Source organism: Furipterus horrens, unplaced genomic scaffold, assembly GCF_987537825.1.
Source record: "Furipterus horrens unplaced genomic scaffold, mFurHor1.1.pri manual_scaffold_11, whole genome shotgun sequence".
NCBI classification, from domain to species: Eukaryota; Metazoa; Chordata; class Mammalia; order Chiroptera; family Furipteridae; genus Furipterus; species Furipterus horrens.
The window spans coordinates 43,037,941-43,058,349 of NW_028327181.1; the positions used below are offsets into that span (position 1 = coordinate 43,037,941).

The 20,409-nt window shown below is 39.0% G+C and overlaps 1 pseudogene; it reads right to left on the reverse strand.

Annotated features, from left to right (window-relative positions):
* Positions 1-12,403: 12,403 nt before the first annotated feature.
* Positions 12,404-13,265, reverse strand: LOC149997405 (vesicle transport through interaction with t-SNAREs homolog 1B pseudogene; annotated as a pseudogene).
* Positions 13,266-20,409: the final 7,144 nt, after the last annotated feature.

Below are 20,409 nucleotides of genomic sequence, written 5' to 3' on the forward strand. Positions count from 1 at the left end.
GGTAGTCTTGCAAATTTCCTTGCCCAAGTAGGTTTCTGACTGAATAATTAGCTCTGAGAGTTTTTTGAAACTTTTTCCATATAGATAATTTTTGTGATGACTATCTTCTGTAAGAATCCTATGTACTTTAAAGAGAACAGACTTCAACAAGAAGTCACTTTCTCCAATGAGAGTTTTCTCATGCACAGTTATTCTCTTATTCAAATTATTCTGATTATTATGTCTCAATAACCTGTTGTCTCTTCTCCAAGATACTCCTAAAGGAGGGTCCTGTGGGTCATTTTTTATGTCTTCCTTTTAAGGTCCTTGGCATGTTTCTCCTCAGAAATATCTGTTGTAGGAGCAGATTGCTTGGTTTCAGGTTTGATCTTCCAGTCTGAAAGAGAATGAAAAAAAAAAAAAAAGATTATTTCCAATGAAAAGAGGAAAGTAACTGCTATAGTGTAAATCTGATAGTGAAAATATAAAAGGGTTAACTTTTTACTGAAAATTGAGAGAGATATCTTGGCTACAGAGGTCCCCACTGAGGGGCAAAGGGTTCCAGCCCCACACCAGGCCATCCATCCCAGGGTTCCAGGGCCAGAAAGAGAAGTCCCCATAACTTATGACTATAACAACCAGCAGGGATTGTGGCTGAGTGAGACAGAGGGCTTCTTGAGTCCCAGGAAGTTCCTCTTAAAGGGCCCACACATGGAATTACTCAGACTCACTCCCTCTGAGCACTGAAGAAGCAGCCTGAAAGGAACCAGGGAGGAACTGAATTGTCTGGCATCTGAATGAAAGCTGGTGGAGTAGTTTTCTGCCAGACAGAAATGCTGGCAGAGGCCATTATTAATTTTCTGAGAGCCCAACCACAACAGAGCCTGGGTGACATATTTGAGTCTCCATTAAACTGGCCCTTCCCTGGTGATTCTCTGAGACCCTGTCCCACCTACCTTGCAGGCCTACCAAAGGTCTTTCCAGTGGCTTTTCCATATGAATGCCCTTTCTTGCTTCATGGGTCTACTGTTCTAAAAATAAACAAGCAGCATCTGGCCTCTGTATACCCCATACCTCTGGCTTAGTGGCCCCATGCTCTGCACTAGTGGCAGCTGGCCTTGTTTCACAGCTTGACCTCTCCTGGCCACTTCCATGCCCAGCACAAGTAGCAGCCATCTGCAGGTTGCTCTGTAGTGTGTGCCCAGTGGCCCCAGGCAGGGCACAGGTGGTGGCTAACCTTGCCTCCCAGTAGGCTCCAGAGCCAGTAAACCTAGTGGACAGCTTCAAACTATGCCAGATTACAACCCTACCACCTCCACAAGTGACACAGTCAAGGAGTGGACTGAGTGAGCACCAAAGCCCCACTGAAGCAAGTCCTGCTCCATAGGGTCAACCCCTGCACAGCAGCTCCTCCACTGTAGTAACAGGTGGTCCTCGCAGCAGATTAACCTATGGGGGTCAATCCCTCATAGTGAGGCCAACAGTAATGAAGACTCAACTACAACAGGACAGCCCACACAGCCCACACAGGGATGTACCTGCAGCACCCAGCTTGTGTCATTGAGGAGGCTACAACCTTGGGCCCTACAGTACACCCACTACACAGGTCGCTCTTCAAATCTGGGAGACGTGGCAGCTTTACTTAATATATAGAAACAAGCATAGGGAAGCAGCCAAAATTTAAAGACAAAGAAATAGTTCCCAGATGAAATAACAGAAGAAATTTTCAGAAAAAGGACTAAATGACATGGAGGCAAGAAAAAAACTAAATGAAATTAAAAAAGAGTTCAAAATACTGGTTATGAGGATGCTCAAGGAACTTAATGAGAATTTTGGGGACCCCCGACCCGCAGAGATCCCCTGGTGTCGCAGATGAAGCGAAGACTTCCCAGGCAGCTTGGGCTAGGGGAGAGAAGTCCAGCAAATGTCTGAGGAACAAATGCCCCGATTGCCTTCCTCCAAGGTCTTCTATTGAGTGCAGTCACTTAAGGGCATATAGCAGGCAAGTAAAGTTCATCAATGTTAAACAGTGCTGGTTACTGAAAACAGATATCGTTCAGGGTAACACTTGAAGGAATGTTGAGATCTCCCTCAGGTCAGGGAGTGTTGGACACAAAGACTTCAGAAGAACATAAAATAGGGAGGGTAAGTTCATTATGAGTTAAAGTTAAAACTTCTGCTGCTGGTACGATAAAGCAATCAAATGAGGTAAAAGAACAGGGCAGGCTTCAAAGGACATAAAGGATTTTCTCCTGGCTCAGTTCCCACTGGGGCCCAGTGGTTATAGCATTGAGGCACATATGCACCTTTCTTTTCCAGTCAGGTCTTACAGGCTTCATTTCCTTTGCCTGGCCTGCACAGGGCTCCAAGTCTTGATACTTTCCCAGGGGGACCCCAATATAAGAACTTCAAGGAACTCAGTGAGAACTTCAACGGCATAAAAGAGGATGTAGAAACCATAAAAAAGACCCAGTCAAAAATGAAAGATACACTAACTGAAATAAAGAATAATTTACAGGGATTCAACAGTAGAGTAGATGAAGCCAAGAATCAAATCAGTGACTTGGAATATAAGGAAGCAAAAACACCCAATCAGAACAGAAAAAAAAAAAAAATCCAAAAAAATGAAGATAGTGTAAGGAGCCCCTGGGACAACTTCAAGTATACAGTCACATCATGAGGGTCCTTTAAGGAGAAGAAAGAGCACAAGAAATTGAAAACCTATTTGAAGTTTATCCAATAAATGGTGTTTGGAAAATTGGACACATAAGTGCAGAAAGAAAAAACTAGACCCCTTTATTACACCACACACAAAAATAAATTCAAAATGGATTAAAGACTTAAATGTTAGACCCAAAACTATAAAAATCCTAGGCAGTAAAATCTCAGACATTGCTTGTAGCAATATTTTATCTGATATATCTCCTTGGGCAAGAAAAATGAAAGAAAAAATAAACAAATGAGACTACATCAAACTAAAAAGTATTTGCACAGCAAAAGAAATCAACAAAATAAAAAGACAACCCACAGAATGGAGAACATAATCACTGAAGCATCTGATAAGGGGTTAATATCCAAAATTTATAAAGAACTTATATGACTCAAAACAAAACAAAAAAAAATCCAATTTAAAAAGTGGGCAAAGGACCTAAATAGACACCTCTCAAAGGAGGACATACAGATGGCCAATAGACATGGGAAGATGTTCAATGTTACTAATCATCAGAGAAATGCAAATGAAAACCACAATGAGCTATCAACTTACACTAGTTAGAATGGCCATCATCAATAAATCAACAAACAAGTGTTGGCAAGGATGTGGAGAAAGGGCAATGCTTTTGCACTGTTAATGGGAATGCAGATTGGTGCAGCCACTGCAAAAAGCAGTATGTAGATACCCCCAAAACTTAAAAATGGAACTGCCTTTTGACCCAGCAATCGCACTTCTGGGAATATATCCAAAGAAACCCAAAACAGTAATTCAAAAGAACATAAGCACCCCTATGTTCATTGAAGCATTATTTATAATCTCCAACATATGGAAGCAACCTAAGTATCCATCAGTAGATGACTGGATAAAACAACTGACATTTACACAATACAATACTACTCAGCTGTAAATAGAAGAAAATTTTACCTTTGTGATGGCATGGATGGACCTGGAGAACATTATGCTAAGTGACATAAGCCACTCAAAGAAAGACAAGTACCATATGATTTCACTTATATGTGAAACTTAGTGAACAAACTGAACAAGCCAAATAGAGACAGACCCATAGAAATGGAGCCAGATGAAAGCTATTGGGGGGGGGGGGTTAGTGGGTGGACGGTTTGAGCAAAAGGAAACCGGACTCACAGATATGGAAAACAGTGTGGTAACTGTGGGGGAGGGAAGGATATAAGGGAAATAAATGGCAATGGGGGAAAAAAATCAATAAAAATCAATATTTAAAAAAATAAAGCAACCTGAAAAAAAAAGTGAAAGAAACCCTATTTGAAAAAATAATGACAGAAAACGTCCCTAACCTAGTGAAGGAAATAGACATACAATTCCAAAAAGTTCCTCTTATAAAAGGAGAAATTAAGTTTGGAGACATGTATTTCTTGCTTGCTTTGTTTTTTCTTTAACCCAAAGTGAGGGGGAGAACAAATGAAAGAAGAGGTTATATTTAATAAAACCATATTTAAGTATTTTGAGTTTGAAGGAACAGTGAGAAATTAAAAAGGGGCGCTCAATAGAGGATGTAATTGGAGCAAAGAGAAAAGAACTGAACTTTGACATTTTAAACACAGGAAGTATAATTAAAATCTTCTGAATAGATGGCCTAAGTGCGTGTCCTTAGAAAGACAGTATGATATGGCTGGCTAGAATATGAACTCTAGCTCTGGCCACAGTTGGATAGAGAATCACCCTGATACACCGAGGTTATGGGTTTGATCCCTGGTTTGAGCAGGTGTAAGAATCAACCAATGAATGCATAAATAAGTGAAACAGCAAATTAATCTTTCTCTCTCTCTCTACCTTTCTCTAAAATAAATAAGCAAATAAAAAATTTCTTAAAGAGTATCAACTCTGGGTCCAGATTGCCTGGGTTTAAACCCTATCTACTCTCTAATTAGGCAAGTTAATTTTCTGTGCCACAATTTTCTTCTCTATAAAATGAAATACAGTAAGAGAGTTGTTATGAGAATTAAAATAGTTAATAATATGTAAATTGCTATTGGGTATTTATTAATATTATTACTATTATTGCAGAAGAATGAGTGGTCAGTCAGCTTAGGAATCATATGTAAGAAAGAGCCAGGAACAGGAAAAAAATATAAAGAGAAAAACAGAAGAAAAAAATGAGTATGAACAGTACAGTGTTTTAAGGTGTATATAATCTAAATGTTCAACAATTGGAGAATAGTACACACCAAATTTTTAAAACTTTAAAAAATAGCAGAAAGATATTTAATTATACAGGAAACTATTATATAAAGTAAAAAATGAAAATTTCCAAAAGAAAGGTATGTCCTATACTTTGTACTACTTTCTATTAAATAGAAATTTGTACCTATATTTACAAAGTATATATTATCAGTGATGTCTGTTATTTGTGCATAGAAAAAGTATGGAAATTTACACACCATGCTATCAAAGCTGGTTATTGCTGAGCTGAGGAATTATAAATGATTAAAAAGTTTAATATTTGCATTTGTATAATCACATGAAAGTAGTTAAAAAATAAAGGGGCAGCCCTGGCCAGGTGGCTCAGTTGGTTGGAGCATTGTCCCATACACCAAAAAGTTGTGGGTTCAATCCTGGGTCAGAGCACATACCAAGGCTGCAGATTTGATACGTGGTCGGGGTGTAAGGGATCAATATCTTTCTCTGCACGCCCCCCTCTATCTGTAAAATCAATAAATATATCCTCAGGTGAGGATTAAAAAGAAAGGAGGGGCAGTAAAACACAGGGTGTGAAAAGTTGAAAGAGAAAAGGTTAATAGCTTTTGATTGAAAAGTGATGACATTTAAGACAGAGAAATATATTAATAGTTGCAAGAAAAAATTAAATACAGGTCAAGGAAATAAATAGGAGCATAATCACCAGAGTGTGGATATAAATTATAAGCCTAAGAACTCAGACACTAAAAGAAATTTTTTAAATAGCTAGAAAAGTCAGATCAACTAGAAAAACATTAAATTTTTAAAAAATCCACAAAATGTATATGCATGTCTAAATGCAGAAGGGAAAGTGTCCCAAGTATAGGATCAGACTGCAGATTCTGACTGGAGTCAAAGGCCAGAGAGCAGCACAGGATGAAATTGGATGGACAAGTAAAGTATGTCAAATATAAAAAGACCCTTTTCTTGTGAAACAGCTTTGACAAGAGTTAACTAAAACAAAAATTTCCAAAGGTAACTTAAAAATACTAAGTGAGGGTGTACTTGTAATGAATCTTAACATCTTGATTCTCATTTACTGACCTGGATAGCAGTTTCTTGAAATCTGTCTCATCCCCATCCAAGGTTCTTTTCCTTCCTCCAACTGGGAAATCATGTCCGGGTTGCAAACTGCAAAAGGAAATGGGACTTCCCTATGGAGGTGACAAAAGCCATTCCAGAATTCAATGAGGCCATCAATCTTTTTGAAAGGTGTGGCCAAAGAGAGAGTTGCATATGATTACAAAAGTATCTGGGAGACATCCTCAGGTGCAGTTTTCAAGATAGGCCAATGAAAATATAATTTTTTTACTCTACGAAGAGCAGAGTTTTTATTTGAATATGGGGATATAATTAGTCCACGAAGGATGTGGAGAGCAGGTCCAATAAAATGCCATTGGTCCAATCAAGGTAGCATAAAGTATATAAAACAAAGTGGAAGCCTGCGAGCCAAGTGTCGCTGGTTCGATTCCCAGTCAGGGCACATGACTAGGTTGCACGTCAGGTCCCTAGTTGGGGACGCAAGAAAGAGGCAACCACACAGTGATGTTTCTCTCCCTCTCTTTCTCCTTTCCCCTCTCTTAAAAAATAAACAAACAAACAGATAAGTTATTTTAAAAAAAAGTGGAGTCACCCATGTCAACCAAAATGGCTGTCAGTCAGCCATGACACTTTGGTTCAAGAGGGAAATAACCCAAGTCAACTCCAGACACTTCTGGCAAGGAGACACACTTAAGATATCTGCCCCCATGGTCAGAGAAGACATGTCTAGCAAGGAGACACACAAGATATCTGCCCCTGTGGTCAGAATAGCCATGTCTGCAGAGTGGGGAAATTCTACTCTTCCCCAGGAGAGGGTCCTGGGCAAATTCCACTCTTGCCAGCAGGGGTGTCAAGCAGAACAGCCATGTACCACTTATAGGGTCCTGGGCAAATTCTACACTTGGCATCAGTGATGCCAAGACATTTACTGAAAAGACCCAGAAGGGTGGAACATACCACTTTCAAGGCATCATTGAGGCAGGTTCCAGGCCACTGCTGAGATAGCTGAGCCCCACATGCCAGAGCGCTGGTCCATGCCACACTGACCTCCCTTGGCATCGGCCGCCAGAGGCTCTGCCCTGCAGGACTGAGGACTTCACCAGCCTTTCTGCCCACCTGGCTCCAGAGGTCCTTTCTTGTAAGACCCTGACAACTCCCTTGTCCACCGTGCTGTCTCCCAGGCCTGCAGACCGAGACTCTGGGACTTGGGTTTGTTATCCCCCCATTGATTGTGGTGTGTGTGTGTGTGTGTGTGTGTGTGTGTGTGTGTGATAATTCTCCTATATTGTTAAGAGTGTGAGTAGCATATTTTCCTACAGTTGGAAGGGATTAATAAATTAAGTTATAAAGACTCTTAAGGAAAAAGTTTTGATTAATTTCTGGAAAATAATGTTTTTTTATAAATATAATATAAGGAAACTCTCAGATTCCCAGAGAAGAAAGAGACTAAACTTCTAATACTCTGAATGCAGCAAAAGGCTGCATTTCTTTTTAAGGAAAACAAAACTAAAACTTCTCATAGGAACACTAGTTTAGAAGTATTTTTATATGAGAACTCAAGTGTCTGTAATCAAGATGGATCTGTGAACAAATCAGACTGGCTTGATAATGTTAGTTTTAAAAGACCCAGACATTTCTTCCTGAATTTCATCAATATGGACTATATATACTATAGGTATGCATTCTATTTTTTGTAAGACTTGGTATGTTTCTGACCACTAATTCCAATGTGTGAGGTTTTACCACATACAGCCAAGCAACTCTTGACACCAGCTGGGTGTCCTATGATTTAACTCACTCTGTCTACCAGAGATAGCATCAAACCCCAGAGGGTAAGGGATCGTTCCTACAAGACCGCCCCCCCCCATCAGACCACAACCATGAGTTCAGCTTGTCCTCGGTACTTCTGACCCACCAGCTGTAGCTCAGAGGTCTCAATGTCCCTCTCCCCACCCTTTGGGTTCAGTTAATTTGCTAGAGAGACTTGTAGAACTCAGAGAAGCATTTTACTTACTAAATCACCATTTTATTATAAAAGGATATAATTCAGAAATAGCCAGATGGAAGAAACGCAGAGGGCAAGGTATGGGGACAGGGCGTGGAGCTTCCGTGCCCACTCCAGGCACACTACTGTCCCCAAATTTCCACATGTTCACCAACCTGGATGCTCTGCAAACCCCATTCTTTTGGGTTCTTATAGTCTTCATTACAGAGTCATGATTGATTAAGTAATTGGTTATTGGTTACTGATTCAACCTTGAGCTCGTCTCCCCTCCCACAAGGGCAGGGCGGTTGGACTGAAGGTTCCAACCCTCTAATCACATGATGGGTTCTCCTGACAACCAGCTCCCATTCTTCAGTGGGGGCTTAGTTAATCTAAGCTTCTAGTTTTACTTATCAGCTAATTATATTAATTCCATATCGGTAAGATTATGAACAATTTAATATTATGTATTTAATTTCATTGAATTATATGTGTGACAGACTTTTCGCCATCAACAATCGTGTTGCTCTGTAGTTAGCTGATACGTGATACCTAACTTCCAAAGGACCTTAGTTAACTTCAGGGCCTGGAACTGACAGCCCTGGCCAGGTTGCTCCTTTGGCTCAAGTGTTGTCCTGTACACCAAAAGGCTGCGGCTCCATCCCTGGTCGGGGCACGTATGGAAGGCAACAGATCCATGTTTCTCTCTCACATTGGTGCTTTCTCTCTCTTCTTTCTTCTCTCTCTCTAAAATCAATAAACATCCTCAGGTGAGGGTAAAAAGAAACCCAGAACTGATAATAAAATCAAGTAATTATATTTTGTAGCACAAGCACATGTACACAAGCAATTGTTGCTGATCTGCTGACACCTCACTGGCATGAAGCCGAAGCTGGACCTGCAGTTGCCTTGCCTTCCCCTGAATTTTTCCTTTAGTTTCTCTGATATCTGCACCCCCAGAATGTGTTTAGCTCCATGACAAAGGGTCCTGGCTTCTGCAGGACACCAAGGTCAGAGGCATCAAGAACAGACACAGGTTTCACTGTGTCTTTATGAGGTCCTAGCTCGTGCTCACGGGATCCCAGCCTGTTTGTGATCTTCCTTTGTCTACTGCCTGCAGACTTCAAACATCGGACATGGAGACAGCTTTGCAGAGACTGTTATTCAGCCCTCACAACTCCCAGCGCAGGTCTCTGTTCTGACAGTAACCAGGCACCCTCAGGAGAGGGTCCATGACTTTTTGGTTGATGGAGGATTTCCCTCCCATTACATCCAGGAAGGCTTATTGTTGGGATCTCGGGAATCATGTGTCTTGTTTTAATGGCCACAGGGGTGACCATGATAATCACAGTTATACCCTTTTTGCAATACTGGAACATAAAATTCTTTTTTAAAGTAATGAAAGAAAAACTAGAAATGAGAATGTGACGGCCTGAGCTCCTAAGAAATGTGATGTTTTACACACATGAAGGAATGACTTTTCTGAAGTCTATCAACCGTCATGGATTAGACTCTTCACGGAAGCAGTTTGATGGGTGTGGATAACCAGTTCAGCTTTCATCTAATAGATTACAGATGCAGCTAACTGTAAATACAGTTGTGTTTTTCTACACTCAAATGACATTAAGTCAGATAGTTGTGGATCTACAAAAATTATATATATTATATTTGCAAATATAAGCTCTATAGTTGAAATGCTTACGTTTGTATTTTGGGGGTGAGTATTTTTCATGAGATGGAAATAATATTAAGATTGCAAAGTCTTATTATAATTTACATTATCTGTCTTAATAGCAAAAAGGTATTCAAATGCATTTATTGAAGTATAACATACATACCAAAAAGCACAAAAATCACAGTTCTACTACTCAATGATTTACCACAAAGTGAATACACCCTTTTAACTACAACACAGTTCAAGAAAATGAAATAAAACAAAACTAGCAACCCAGAGGCTCAGCTCCTAACAGTCTTCCATTACCATCCATTCCATCTTACCAAAGTTAACAATCTAGTCTTTAATAATACAGATTAGTATCGTGTTATATATAAATTTGTGTATTTAGAACCATACAGTAGGAATTATTCTGTGTCTGACTTTTTTCTTTGGCATTATATCTGTGGCATTCACCCATCTGGCAACTGCTCTATCATGGAGAAATTCATTCATTTTTCCTGCTCTATGGTATTCTTTGTATGAATATACCACATTGATCAGTTCTGTTGTTGATGGACATTTGGCTTATTTCCAGTTTGGGGCTATTAGCAATAATGGAATTATGACCCTTGTTAGTTTCTTTTGGTTCACATGCACAGATATTTTAGTTAAGTATAGACCTACAAATAAAATAGCTTGGTCATAGCGACTGCATGTGTTCAGATTTAAATGATGTCAATAAAAGCTTTCCAAAGATGTTTGACCAATATGCAATTCAATCATCAGTTTAAGAGAGTTCTAATTATTACATCTCTTCTTGTCTTAATGGCCACAGTAGAAATCATGATATTCATAGTTCTGCACAATCCTGGGAATTGCTTAAAAGTAAAATGAGATTACTTTCTCATTTAATTTTTTAATTTTTATCCTTATTTTATTTTGTTTTTACTGTTGACAATATTCAGATGTTGTACAATTTTTCTCCTCTTGCCCCCCTCTACCCAGCCTTCACCACATTGTTGTCTGTGCCCATGGGCCATGCATACATGCATATATGTTCTTCAGCTAGTCTCTTCCAGTCCCCTGACCCCTCTACTCTGAGATCTGTCAGGCTGTTTCTATCCATGCCTCTGGTCTTACTTTGTCAGTTTATTTTGTTCATAAGATTCTACATATGAGTGAGATCATATGGTATTAGTCTTTCTATGACTGGCTTGTTTCACGTAGCATCATATTCTCCAGGTTGGCCCATGCTGTCGCAAAGAATAAGAGTTCCATCTTTTTTATAGCTGGGTAGTATTCCTGTGTAAATGTACCATATCTCTTATATCCACTCGTCTATTGATTAGCACCCAGGCTGTTTATAGATCTTGACTATTGTAAATAATGCTGCTATGAATATAAGGTGCATATATTCTTTCTAATCGGTGTGTTGGGATCCTTAGGATATAGTCCCAGAAGTGGGGTTGCTGAGACAAATAGCAGTTCCATTTTTAGTTTTCTGAGGAAACTCCACACTGTTTTACACAGTAGCTGCACCAGCCTGCACTCCCACCAGCAGGGCATCAGAGTCCACTTCCCTTCACATCCTCGCCAGCACCTGTTGCTTGTTGATTTATTGATGGTAGTCAATCTAGCAGGTGTGAGGTGACATCTCATTGTGGAATTGATTTGCATCTCTCTGATTAGTGACATTGAGAATCTTTTCACATGTCTATTGGCCATTTGTATGTCTTTTTTGGAAAAGTGTCTATATAGGTCCTTTGCCCATTATTTTATTGGGTTGTTTGTCTTCCCAGTATTGAGTTGTATAAGTTCTTTATATATTTTGGAAATATATTATGCATTCATTAGTTGCTTCTTGTATGTGCTCTGACTGGGGATAAAAGCTGTAACCTGGTGTATTAGGATGATGTTCCAACCGAGTTACCCAGCTGGGGCAATATATATATATATATATATATATATATATATATATATATATATATATATTTTAATAGACAATCTTTGAATACTTAGATAGGTTTTAAGTAAAATAGAAAAAAGAGTCATTTAACATATTTATATTATGTATACCTTTTGACTCTTATTTTTATATGTTATAGAATGCATCTGACTTGGGATCATGTTAATGTATCTGTTTCTTTAAAATTGTTTTATTTGAAAATAGCCTGAAACTTACAGAAAAGGTGCATTAGAAGTAGATATCCATGTTCCTATTTGTCAGATTCACTTATTGTTAACATTTTATTCTTTTTTACCATTTGTTCTCTCTACATACACACATTTTTCTCAATTTTTTTTGAGAAAAAAATTGGCATACATTATACTTTTATACCCCTAAATACTTCAATGTGCATTTCTTAATAATAAAGATATTATTTTTACATAACCATGACATAGTTATGAACATTGGTGAATTTAACATTGATGCAATATTTTACCCACTCGATTGCTCATATCACAATTTTGAAAAACTGAACCAATAGTGACCTCTATAGTATTTTCCCTCTCATATAGGATCCAGTCAAGGACCATATGTTGAATTCAGTTCTCTTTATTCTCTTTTAATGTAGGACAGGTATTCAATCTTTCTGTCTTTTATGACATTATTTTTTTTTTTAATATAAAGAAGTCATAAACAGCATTTATTACCTTGGTATATCACACTGGTCTTGTTGCTGTTCCTTCACATTTAACTGGTTTTCTGCCTTCCCTCTTTCTTCCCACAGTCTGGCTACACAGTGCATCCTTGGACCATTAGCTCACAGCAGCGATATGCTTATTCACATTTCTAACACCATTCATTCACAGGGTCAAAGTTCTGGTCCACAAGCCCTTCCCTGAAGGAAGTCAATACTTGTGAAAGAACCTGTAATAAGCCAGGCCTGCCAGGACAGCTACCTCCAGTTGGATGACAATGGAAAATAGCAGCTTGTTGGTTGTTACTTCTATGGACATTGACCAGAGAATCTTCTGACTTCTGGTCAAGTTTTCACTTGTGTTTATCAGCCTATCCTTGGTTAATTCCAACTGGTCACTTTGCTCCCCCAGCTCTCCTGTGATTCCTGAGCCAATCTGGCAAGCCTCTGTGGCCATCTGATGAGAACGCTAAGTACTCTGGGTGGGCCAGTTCAGGCTGCCATTGCCTTGCAAAGGCAATGCCCTTTGACACTGTAGCTGAGTCGTATGTTCATCCTCACAGTGTATGTGCCATATTTCTCCAGGTGTGGCTGTCAAAGGTGTGCTTCTCATTTCCCAGTGGAGTTTGGCAAGGTCCTTCTGGTAGGTTCAAAGCCTAGACATCACGGCTACAGAAAGATAGGGGTGCATAAGTAGGTCCTCTTCCATCCCCACCAGCATTTCATTTGCTTCCTCTTACTTCTCATCAAAATCTCTGATCAATTTCTTCTTCTCTTCTGTCCATCCAGTCCCCACGCGCTGCTCTGGCACTCCTCACAGGTCTGCATGGAGGTGCAGATCTCCTGCAGTTTCCTGGATTTCTCAGAAGAGGTGGTAGAGGTGGCTGTGGCACAGGCCATGCTCATGCAGTGGCAGCTGAGATGCGGGGCCTTGGGCCCACACTTTACCTTGGTGGCCAGCCACTGCCCCTGCCACTGCCACATGACATTAACATTTTTGGAGAATGCAGTCCTTTCATTTTTAGTAATCCTCATTTTGGGGTTTGTTGAATGTTTCCTAGTGACTAAATTCCAGTTATGCACTCCCTAATATCACATTATGTTGTGTCTTTCTCATGGGATCAAATCTGAGGCACATAATTGCCACCTACCCCTTGTTCATTATGTTAATTTTAATCATGCAATCAAGGTGTTTCCCATATATATAATTATTTTCTAACTGTAACAAGTAATCTATGAAGATACTTTAATGCTATGCAAATATCCTGCTCCTCATCAAAATGTCCCCTTAGGTTTATCATCCATGGATGATTCTTGCCAGAATCTTTATCGTGATGGCTGCAAAACAGTGACTTTTCAGCACCATTTTAATCAGTTTGCACCCACCAAAATGCTGCAAAAATAAGCAAGCAAGGGCCCTCTCTTCTTCTTTGCTTATTTATTTATTTCTGATTATCAATGTGAACTCATGTACTATATTTTTTAATGTTTTAATAATTCATTACTGCCTTAATTGTTTTGGTGCTCAAATTGTCCCAGGTTTGCTCAGTGAGGGCTAGTTTAAGGTGGCTCCTTTGTCTTTGTGACCTACTCATCATTTTTTGAGTACTGCCTTATTTTCTAAAATGAAATGTTTCAGGCTCTTAGCGCAACTGCAGTAACCTGGAATCAGCCATCTCTGTGAGGAACCCTGGTTCCTTCTAGTGGAGAATAATATCAGAAATCAAGATCTCAGCTCATTGCAACTCAGGCGTTTGCTTCTAGCCCCTTTTCCTGGACAGAGCTAGGGAAAATAAGTACACATATATATCTATACATACAAATATGTGTTCACTTTTGCCATGTTAAGTGTAAAAGGGATGTCTGAGACTGGCGTCATAATTATGTGTTTGTGATCTTTGCTCATATGCCAAATTGCTTGTGTATAACAGAGTTCTCGATCACATATATCCTAGTTAATTATTTTGGTTAGCAAAGTGTTGTGATTAATATGAGTGGTTCAAAGACTATTTTGGAACAACAATGACAAAAAAATGTGCCTAAGAGTTAATATAGCAAACCTGTGACTGATATCTTTAGAAACACCTGCTGACAAGGTTGAATATGGTTGGCATATAAGAACTCTGACTTTAGATGGTTTCCCCCATTCCCAGGACTGATAAAGAGTGGTCATTGTGCCTAACCTGTTTGTTCAAACAATGTGGTTTTTGCTAAACACCTGCTTTCCTTCTGGAAGTCTGGAGTTTAGATACATCTTAGAGAGAAGGTGCCTATGTGACCAGCACCCAATAAAAAGATGGATGGGCATACATGACTTGTTCTGGTGCATAAAATTGTGACATGAATTGTCAGACAAGACATTCTAGATCCTTCCTTTTCTTCCAGCATGGCAGCAATATCTGAGATGGTGCTGCTTCACCAACTTGGGTCCCTGAGTGACTATGATGATGAGAACCTTCCTGCCAATCCACAATGAATAGGCCACACAAACGAGCACCAGGAATTGTTCCAGTGAGAAGGCCAGAGCCGGAGACATTGTAGTGGTTTGCTAATTTCAGAACCTACTTAAGTGATGGGGAAAATATGGACAATCTTTCTCTAATCTTACTGCAGGGGAAAAAATTCATGTAGCACCTTCTCTTTCCCACATATTTATCTCCTCTTAGGACTCCTACTCTTCAGGATATCTGGGCACTGATGTGGTCAAACTCCCCCACCGTCAGGTAAACCTCAGAGGATTTCCCTTTCCTACTTTCACTTATGTCTATTACAGATGACAGAATGGGACTGAAACTGACTTGCTGCATATATGTGGCTCTAAATGTAAAGAAGATGGAAATAAGGGCTTAGAAACTAATAGAAGAGCTACAATCCACTAAGTTTGTCCTTTTCTGAAGAGCATGACAAATCCTTGTTTCAATGTTTATGTTCATGTGCCCATGAAATTCTTTGAAATGAGATCCCTGGAAATGAAGAGCCAACTTCTTCAACCTTTTGGTTGCCATAAATCTGAGAGAAACTATAGCTCTTGAAGATGGATGAGTAATTAATGTTCCCACTATTCGTTTTCTCACTCTACTGCTTTCCAGGTCTATAGAAGGCAGAATGCCCTCATTCTGTAATATCTTAGTAAATGCGGTCTCTATCCTTTGACAGGGTAGGCATAAGTTCTCAGTTGTCTTTTTTCTTTTTTTCCTGCTCAATACGTTTTCTCTTCACCCCTTCTTTTCTGCCCTTCACAGAGTACCCAATTCCCTTGGTTTAAGGATGAGTATAGGAGCCAAGTCATTTCATCAGAATGCATCCTGCAACTCTCAATGGCACTATGAACAACGAAATACTCTTTTCTCTGGAATCAACATCTGTCAAGATAATTCAAGTCAAAGCTGCCAGTGACCATCTCTGCCATTATGCCTGCCTGAGAATAAAACCAATTTGGAGGAAAAGAGCCAAAATAGCAAGAGACTGGCCTCATGACATCTTTTAAACACCTAAATGCAGTCATATCTGATGCCACATCTAATACTTATGCTCTCTAATCATGGTAAACTTTTTGTTTAAGCTTGCCTGAAATGGGTTTTCACAAACTAAGGCTCCTGGATAAGTCAGTAAGTTTAAGTCACTACAACATCAGATGCATGGATCATAAGATTTGGAATAGTCAACTATAGATAAAATAATCATGGTTTTGGTATGGCAAAAATAATGTTTAAGACAGTGGCTGCTCTGTTATCACATTAGGAACATAACTATTGATGAGCAAAGACTCCTTGCCAACCCACAGTGGACAGGTAGCACAAGTTAGCATTAAGAATTGGCACACAGGTGAGAGGTATATATATTTGTACATATACCAGAGCATGACTTTGGAGAATAGACAATTATTACTATCATAATATAACTCTGCAACATGCTTTACAAAGCATTTTCACGTCATCTCATGTAATCCCCACAGAAGCCCTGTTGTGTCAGTGTTGTGAATATTCTCTTAGGTTTTGGCCTTCTGTCGCTTTGTCATTGATCTTTGGGAAACAGATTTTTCTTTTCTTTTTTTAGTAAGATGGGGAGGAGATTGGATGTTTTCATTTATGCTGAAGTTTGCCATTCAATTACAGTGAGCATGTTTATTTTACCTGCCCAGCACTTCTGGAATTCTTTTGGGGGTGAACTTCACCCTCCCCTAATCCAGGGATTTACATTGATTCAGGCCTGGTCAATAAGGACCTCAAGACAAAGCAGTAAATGGTTCACTGATCAGCATGGCTCAAGCAAAGCTGAGAAGTAGCCTTAGAGATTTTGCAGGAGCTATTTACAAAGATGTATCCTTGAGATTGCAAACGTCAAGAACCATATTAACCTGCAATTTCCAGCAGAGGGATTTATCATCACTGGAGGAGACTGATGAAAATATAGCTGATACACAGGAAACCAGAGCAGAGATGGAGGTAATCAGTCCTTGATCTAGCAATGTCTGAGTGTCAGGTTTCACCCCTTTGGTTTCTCAGATATGTGAACGTCTGACATGATAATTGTGTGTTTATGGGTGAATGGACTGTACATTTTATGTACAGTAGTCCCTCTCTATATCACGGTTCACTTATCGCGGCCTCACTGTATCATGAGATTTTTAAAAATATATTTAATAATTTATCGCGGATTTTTCACTATATCGCGGGACTTTGCGGTACTGTATACGTATGTAGTTAAAGTTACGTAGGTTTAAGAGTGTAGAATATGTTTAACATAAGTACTGCTTGTAAAAGTGTGGAAAAGGTTAATAAGGGAGTGGGAATGGTTAATAAGGGACTGGGAACAGTTTATAAGTGTGTGGGAAGGGTTTATAAAGCCTTAAAATATATATAAATACTAAAATAAATGTAAGGTTCCTACTTCACTGACTTTCAACGATTGCAGGGGGGTCTAGAATGTAATACCTGCAATAAGTGAGGGAATACTATAAAGAACAATTCAGTGAAAATGTCTCATTTTTTTGAGGACATTAACTGTAAGCACAAGGTAATCCACAGGTGTCACATTGTACATACAGCATTCCCTCACTTATCGCGGGTATTACATTCTAGATCCCCCCACGAAGTAGGAACCTCACATTTACTCTATGCTCTTGAACCTACGTAACTTTAACAACATACATATACAGTACTGCAAAATCCCACGATAGAGCAGAAAATCCGCGATAATTATATATTTTTTTAAATCCCATGATACAGTGAGGCCGCGATAAGAGAACCGCGACATAGAGAGGGACTGCTGTATTACCACAGAACCCCCTTCGCCTTGCAAACACCTATGGTGAGGGACAGCTCATTTGGCTCTGGATTCCAAAACTGCTCAGTGGGAGCCTAGAAAAGAATTAGGTAAGGAAAAGGAGAAAGCAGGGACAAAGAGCTTCCAACCTGAGTCCTGTTGTATTTTTTTTTTTTTAAGTGAAAACTCATCTGAGAAAATAAAACAATTATGAGACTTTTAATAGATAATTGAACTAGTTAATTGCCAACAATTTGAATAATCTTTGGTATTCTTACACCACCATTTTACACCTTTCAGTGATATTACGTTGTCCTCCTGAAAGCCAGATGTAATTTAAAATTTACACTAAATCAAGTTTTTTACCCTATCTTGCCTAGTTTTAAATGTATGTTTTATATGAAGCTCATTCTTCTCTCCTTTTTTCCCCTATTTCCCCTAAGTGAGTGGTGCCTGTACTTGGCCCAAGGACTCTGATAGAAACAGCCCTCCTCTACTCTTTAACCTTTTCACAGATACATGGACTGTAGAGGATACTACCCAATCTGCATCTCCAGAAGTTGTGAAGCCCAGATGAGTAATTAGAAATGTGACTGGTTTCCTGAATGATGAGTGTATTTTATGGTTGGTCTTTTTATTCCTCTTAAAATATGCTTAAATTAGGAGAATGTAAAAGCAATTTACAGAAGTTTCTGACAATAAATATATGAACATCTTTATTGATAGTGGACCAATAAGAACAGTCAAATTTTGTTTACAGGTAACCAAAAACACTTAAAAAGGCCACTAAAACTTCCAAGATTTTCATGTCACTGTGCAAACATATAGACTGAACACCAGGTATAAAAAGAACAAATACTGAAATGTAAAGGGCCAGAGTTCTCAGTAAAACTAACAACAAATCCTTTAACACCACTTAAACTGCAATTAGATTACAAGGATGTTTGTGCCGCCCCCCCCCCAAAAAAAATTAGGTTGAAACCTAATCCCAATGTGATGGTATTCGGAAGCGGGGCCTTTAAAAGGTGATTAGGTCATCATGGCAGAACTCTCATGAGTGGTGTCAGTACCCTTATAAAAGAGGCCACAAAGCTCCCTTGCCCTTTCAGAATGTGAGGATAAAATGAAAAGACGGCAGTCTGTGAACCAGGAAGTCCCTCATCAGACAATGAATCTGCTGGGTCTTGGTCTTGACTTCCTAGTTTCCAAAACTGTGATAATGTTGAATGTTGTGCATAAGCCACTCAGTCTATGATATTTTGTTATAACAACCCAAATGAACTAAGATATCACCTCATTAAAATATGTGTGTATATACACAATGAAGAGAGAGGCAGGGGGGAAGAGGGAGGAGAGGGGAGGGGTAAAGGCTGGGAAGGGAGGAGACTATATAATTTCTTGTGTTCCAGGTCCTTTACTTGTATTGTCTTATTTAATCCTCACCTTAGGAGGGATGATTTATACCAATTTTGCAGATAAAAAACCGAGGCTTGGAGAATAAGTAGCATTTCAAGGTCACAGAATTGCTAGGCAGAGGTGGCAGAATTAAACCCAACTTTGAAAATCCCATGCTATTAGTCAAATTTTGGGCCCAAAATACATTTATTGTCACTAAAGCATTGGGCATATTGAGAAATAGCAAGTGCTTCAGGCTTTTCAGGACATACACTCTCTGCTGCAACTACTCAACTCTGCTATTACAGCAGTCCCTCTTTATATCGCAGTTCACTTATCGCGGGCTCACTGTATCATGAGATTTTTAAAAAATATTAATTTAATTATTTATCGCAGATTTTTTGCTATATCACGGGATTTTGCGGTACTGTATACATATGTTGTCAAAGTTACGTAGGTTTAAGAGTGTAGAATAAATGTAAGGTTCCTACTTTGCGGAGGGGTCTAGAACGTAATACACTAAGTGAGGGAATACTGTATAGTATAAAACAGCCAAATACAATAGCCAAATAAATGAATGAGTGTGGTTGAATTCCAATAATTATTTACAAAACCAGCAGCAGACACACTTGATGTACGGGTCTGGTCCACAGTTTGTCAATTCTTGCTTTAGACCATTACTGATTAAGGTGGTGAAAAGGGTCGAGCTCCCTTTCCTTTATTTTGTTTGCCAGCCATTCTCCTACCCTGAACTCTCAGACCTTGAACCTTCCCAACCATCTCAACCCCTTCCAATGTGTTTTTAAAATTTCTTTACAAAACCTTTTCTCAGTCCTTTCAGTTCCATTTCTTTCATATTGTCTGATTTCAATCATTGCTGGATTTATACTTGATCCATCCTTAATGATCTTGTTCTCCACTACCACCACTCTTTAAAACTTGATTCTCCTACTTTTCTTCAATAATAGAACTAAAGTCTACAGAGAGGGAATTATAAGTCACAGGGATAATATGAAGGGAGCAGAATATGGACTGGTGCTCAATGTCCATAAAAGGTAGAATTAGAAGAAATCTATAACTATTGTTTCCCTCTACCTTTTCTATAATATTTTCACACAATATGTATTAATAGAATTTTTTTTTAAAACTCTAACATTTGTATAGTGTTTCGCTAAGTATTTATTTAAACTTTCACTTTTGTGTCCCCAATCCCATTACTGGTCTTTGGTCACCCATATAAGTATGTCAATATATCATGTGGTTTCATGTCTTTTCAATCTCCTTTAGGGCTCTGAGATGTAGCAAAGACTAACCAACATATAAAGAACAAGAACCAAAAATGTGGGTATACATGAAGGACAGAGAAATGGCAACTTCTTCAAGGAGAGAAGCTACTTATCCTCATGTGAGTTACTATTTTTCATATCTGACAGGAAGGTATGTCTCTCATCCTTCAGTACTACTTCTGTCTCACAGGTGCTTCAGTTTTTTGTTGTTTTTTTTTCTTGACTAGGATCCT